The following is a 6,115-nucleotide window of genomic DNA, read 5'->3' on the forward strand; positions in this document are numbered from 1 at the left end:
CATATTTCCTCTGTTTTTGATCTTCCCTTCATTCGCTGTTAAATTTTTCGCATTGCAAACTTTATATATATATATATATATATATATATATATATATATATATATATATATATATATATATATTTATTTATTTATTTATATGTATATATATATTTATTTGAAAAATATAACATATATTTGAAATATATGTACATATATATATGTACATGTGTGTATATATATGTGTGTGTATATATGTGTGTGTATATATATATTATATATACAATTGTATATGTATATATATATGTATTTGTATGTATATATGTACATGTATTACATATTCACGTATGTATACGTATTCACACACACACACACACACACGCACACACACACATATATATATGTATATATATATATATATATATATATATTAATGAGGAGCATAATGGAAATAGTATTCATCCAGAGGAAGTTTCGAAATAAAGACGAAACGTTGATGAACACATACGTCGATTTGCTCCTTTTTCATTTCTCTCTCTCTTTCTTCCTCTCTCTCTCTTTCTCATATATATATATATATATATATATATATATATATATATATAATCATGTAAAATGAGCATAGTTTCTGCAAAAGTTTGTGCACAATTCAGATGTGAAAGTGAAAGTTAAAGTGAAAGCATTGTGGTATTAAAAACAAAAGTAAACGGATTTCGAAAAGTATCAGAATTCAAACCAATTTTCTTCTTTTCTTGCTGATGCGAAAGAACGAAAAGTAAAATGGAATCGAAAACTTACCTTTCGCTTCGTGCGCTCTTGTTTCGTCCGCTCGAAACAAAGAAAAACAAACAAATGGTACCATGAACGTTGTTCGTTGTTGTTTCTATCCTAACGTAAGACAAATAAAAAAAAAAGTAAAAATCAACCAGTGTTTTCACTGATTTGAAGAAATATTAAACATTAAAAAGAAAACTTTATATGATGTAATATTCTTTCCATTGCATACATGTGTACATAGCTGAGCGCTTGAGATATGAATTTATGAATTTTATCCGGCAAAGGTGATATTTGTAATGAGTTTGTTTGTTTTTTTACAATAAGACGGCAACTTTTTTTTTTCAAAAAAGAAGACCCTTCAGGTGAGTTTATATATATACATCTAAATACATAGAATTTGTACGATTTCACTTGTAACAATGCATAATTAATCCTATTAATATAATGCTGGTTGAATAGCTCTTAAACGCTGCTCGATAACGGCCACAAAATAACACGGCAAAACAATCCCCCGCTGAATGCAGCTGTAAAAAATCCGACTACAGCCGTAGCAGCAGTTGTGTGAGTAGTCATATTAGCAGCCGCAACTGCGCTAATCGAATTTATCGATGTCTGCATCGGTAGTAGAAGTCCTAACAAAATACAAACAAACCGACACACATACACACATACACACAGTACACTTACACGTAAGCACTCACGTAACTACGTACATGATTACATAAACCCACATCAAACATGCACATTCACAACGAGTTAAAAACTCCCATGAAAGCTTCACGCGTTCGCACCTGCCTGTTTCTTATATCTATCCTGGATAAGTGATAGAAGTGTAGCGACTAGCGTGCACGGCCTTTACTCACTATTTAATGTAAGTTCGAATCTCACTTTCTGCTCCGTAAATATCTAATCGTGGGTTTGGTCTGATTTCTTTCTTTTACGTTATATCAACAGTGTTGAGGCTATTGATTGGTTGTTTTTGTTTGTGGCGCTTTACGGCATCTCAGCTATTACTGGGTAATTTTTTCTCCTAAACCAGTATGTTTTGCAGACGATTAATTCCTAGATCATTTTGTTCTTTCTCCCCTCATATGTTTAGCGGCAGGTGAAATTTCCATGGACAGAGCATCTTTGCAACGGCTTCTCGTCGGTTGAACATATTACCGCGGATTACTTCCATCTGGATAACAACTTAGTTGACTTCAAGTCCAATGTCAACAAATACGCGTAACCGATCGTCTTATAAACAATTTAAAGGCAGTTCATACAATTGATGCATTTTAGTACCTCCATAGTAATTTATTTATTGCGGACTATTATCTTCATCTGTTTAGTTATTGCTTCACGACGTTTCGGCCAACTATGCCTCTGGTCTTCGGGATAGGAACTCTGAATCTCCTAACTGCATCCTCGGCAATTACTGCCTTCTATAGTTGTTGTCGTCTCACTACGTTTTGGCCAAGTAAGCCTCTGGCCGGCTTTTGGGTAGGATTGAAATCACTATCTTCAGACAATGCTCACCTTGAACCGTTGAGATTCACCGTTTTTACCTACTGCGCCACGGGCCCCGAAACAACAACTAAAAATATGAGAAGAATAGTCCCAAATAAATAAATTAATATATAATACTCATCTTAATAATGAATTCCAATTAAATAAAATATATACCTCGATAGTGTTCTTCATCTTTCGGCTGGTAATCATTCTCGCCTTAATAACCTTAATCTTTCTCGCTTTATTAACCTTAATCTTTAGTGATTTTTTGTTTATGAGTAAATACCTCATAAGATAAAAGGTATATATTTTAGAAACATATAGTCTGTTTCTATTTATAACATAGATAGAACCCTTACATTTACTACGACTTCAGTTTATTATAAAACCTCTCCGTCCCCTAGGACTAATAGATTTAGTCTTCAACTCTGGATTTACGATTATGCTATCCCCGGTATAGTTAAGTTAGTTTTCTTAAGTATTATATAGGTTTGAGAAATAAGGTAGCTAGATAAAAAGATACAAATATGGATTTCAAATCGTGGGTTGGATAGAGGCGAACAGCGTGGTACCAGCGACAAATTCCGTTTAAATTACAGGAGGGAACCTGGCAAGTACTCTTATTTCAGGATGGTATGAACTAACGAATAATTGGCAACTCACTACTTTACTGTTATATTTAAACACAGAGACACAATAATCATTGCAAACGATACACTATGTGTTATTAAACAAGACATGATATTTTGCCCATAGCTTATAGGAGATGTAGAAATACATTGCCTGATAAAATTAACGCAAAAGGCTCATGTAGACCCTCATTGAATTTGAAATCAGTATAGTCGATCCTAGATTCCGCACGGTACCATGGAAACCAGTCACACACAATCGTATAAAGAGAAAGAGAAGTCGTACTCACGGTAATTTTTTAAAAATCTTTTTTTCTTTTTATTTAGATGTTACGTATACATCGTAAAATATTACGGTTTATTAATTCAGATTTTATGGCGTATCAACCATTTTAAGGTTATTTAATGTTTGAACAAAAAAAACTGTTGTATACGGTTAATTGAATACACATTGCGATCTAACTGTACTTGGAAGGAAATTGTGATAACATACTTTTTCTAGAAATATTGTTGCGTATTTAGAATAAAGATTCGATATCCAATATTTGGACCCGACATAACCGATTCCATAATCAGCAGTCTCCCCACATTGATTTTTAGTTATTAACATTAAGTTTGAACAGATTTTGATTGAATAATATTTTAAATCTTTGAAGAAGTGAAACTTGAATTTTCCATTCTCATTATTTTGAGTAACATCATTAACATATTAATTTCTTCTGCAATTATTTAATCGCATTCTCAATTTACTGAGTTTTTAAATGATCGTATTTTCGAATATTCGAATTTTCGAATAATTGAATTTTCAAGTAATTGAATTTTCAAATAATTGATTTTATTTCTCAAGCCGAAATTGAAATTACAATTACAGTTTTAAACACAAAATGGATCAATTATTTGAAATTTACACCACCGGATATATACAGCTTCTTTTTAAAAATACTCTTGGAAATATTGCCAAGGGTCAACCCCCCCTCTCCATCGAGCGCATCATACTTCGGAGCTGACACTTTAGATGCATTAATTGTTTTTTTTTAATCCGAGAATGACAAAGACTGTCCAATATTAATCCCTTTTTTTTCAGACAAACATATGTTACTTGCGATAATTATGCACATCAATAAAAACTGACTTTTATGTTTTTTGTATTCCTATATATTATATTACTTATATATTTTAATATTATATAGTTTATTGTACACTCGTGAGCAAAATAAATGGGCCCAACAAATGTTATACATTTTATTGCACTAAAAGCTATATTGAATGGAACAACGAAAACTTAAACGAGACTAATAACACAGAACAATATATTTACTTAAATGCTCAGTATGGAATCCCATTCCTTTTTGATTTTTTTAAAAGATCAATCCTTTTAGACATGCTCTCAACCAAAGCGGAACACTGTGAAGAGGAGATGCTATTCCATTCTCTGTGCACAGCTTCCCACAGTTGTGCATTGTTCGAACAAGTTCTTCCAGCCAATGCACGAGATATTATGCGCCAAATATTCTCGATTGGGTTTAAATCGGAGCTTTGACCCGGCCAAAATATCACATCAATTGAATTATCAGAAAACCATTTTTTGGGACTAGTGTGTGCAGGGCATTATCATGTTGAAAAATAATGTTCCGGGATATTCCCAGCTTCTGGATACTTGGTAACAGTCTGTTTCTAATATTCAAATATATTCCTTTGCATTGATTGACTTTTCACATCTAATAAGTTCCTCAACTCCTGCTCCAGTAAAAGTTCCCCATACCATTATCCATCCATTCCTGTGTTTAAGTGTTGTTTTTATGCAACTTAGCGAAATTTTTTCTCCAGTTCTTCGAATGCAGCGTTCAGGAGCATCACTAACAAGACAAAATCTTGATTCATCTGACCAGAAAACATTCCTGGACCAGTCTGTATCTTTCTTGCCATAACACGAGAAATATCTCTATCGTTGATGTTCTTCTTAGATAAAAAAAAACGGCTTCTTTGCACACCTTTTAGAGGAAAATCCCATTTCTTTCATTAGTCTAGATATTGTATATCTAAAAAGAGAATTTCTAGCTCCTGTCTTGAATTCTTTGCTATGCTCAACATAAGTTTTCTTTCGATCCGTCAAAACAGTTAATTTAAGCCTCTCATCGTCCTTCAAATGGATGCTCTCGGGGGACCAGATTCAGATTTCCTTTTTACTGAGCCTTTGACTTCGAACCTTTAACCAATTCGCTTCAGTATAGAAAGAGATGTTTTCACTTGTTCTTTTCTTAAAATACCAAAAATCTGCTTGTAAGTAATTTTGGTCTGCCTTAATCCTGCAATTCGTTTTTTTTTTGTATTCTCACCAAGATGCGGTCTTACCACTTTAAGATTAATTTTCCACTTATTATTATATGCTATAATAATAATGATCTGTAAAATAGAAATTTTCAGTTAAAATTAACAAAAATTCCTGGAAAAATATTGAAAAATCAATTTCTTCCTTCTTTCACTCTTGGCCCATTTTTTTTTTTTTTTTTTTGCTCATCAGTGTAACTTCCATGGAAAGAACCGATACAAGAATTATACGATGGATGTTTAATATGAGTTTTTAAATTAGACTTAGATCTGATGACCTCAAAAAAGATTAACTATGAACAGCATAGATAGATGTGTACAGAAGAGGAGACTTCGATAGTATGTCCACACTTACAGAATAGGTGAGCGTTATTGGTTAGTAGATGTAAAACTGCTGAAATAAGAGGCTCAGTTGGCAGAAGACGACTAAGTAAAACGTAGAAGGAAATAATAAGACTAGACTTAATAGAAAAACAACGCCATGATATGAGATGCGTCTTATATTAATACGCATTCTTATCGGTATTATATATTTTACTAGCGAGCCACATGAAAATATAATAACTAATTCATATGTAGTGGCACCTACCTCGGTTAGTAGCAAGATAAGTTTTTGTGAAGGCTCAAAGATTATGGAAAAAAGGAAAACAGTACCAGCAAGACTTTTACTGTACGAATTCGAAGGGTACTAGGTAATTAAACATGTATTGTTCAATAAATTCCAGAGTATATCGACGATCTTTGCCAGCATTAACGATAAACTACCGCAAAATGATTTACAATACTCATCGAATGAAACATAAAACACTGGAAATGTGGAGAGCTTTGTTGTTACTCAAAATCTAGGGAACACCACGTTGTTATTATCAATGAGCTGTCACAAATAATGCTTTGTGTGATAACTCCTA

The 6,115-nt window shown here is 32.8% G+C and overlaps 1 protein-coding gene across 1 annotated transcript in view; it reads right to left on the reverse strand.

Annotated features, from left to right (window-relative positions):
- The window catches only part of LOC145287968 (uncharacterized), a 118,466-nt gene extending 116,761 nt beyond the window's left edge, over positions 1-1,705 (reverse strand). The window contains exon 1 of the mRNA XM_080135942.1: positions 778-1,705. The gene's annotated coding sequence lies outside the window, so the exon portion shown is untranslated. The remainder of the gene's footprint in view (positions 1-777) is intronic.
- Between the last annotated feature and the right edge of the window lie 4,410 nt (positions 1,706-6,115).

The sequence above is a fragment of the Euprymna scolopes genome, chromosome 11 (assembly GCF_053919585.1).
Source record: "Euprymna scolopes isolate OS-2025 chromosome 11, ASM5391958v1, whole genome shotgun sequence".
In the NCBI taxonomy this organism is placed as follows: Eukaryota; Metazoa; Mollusca; class Cephalopoda; order Sepiida; family Sepiolidae; genus Euprymna; species Euprymna scolopes.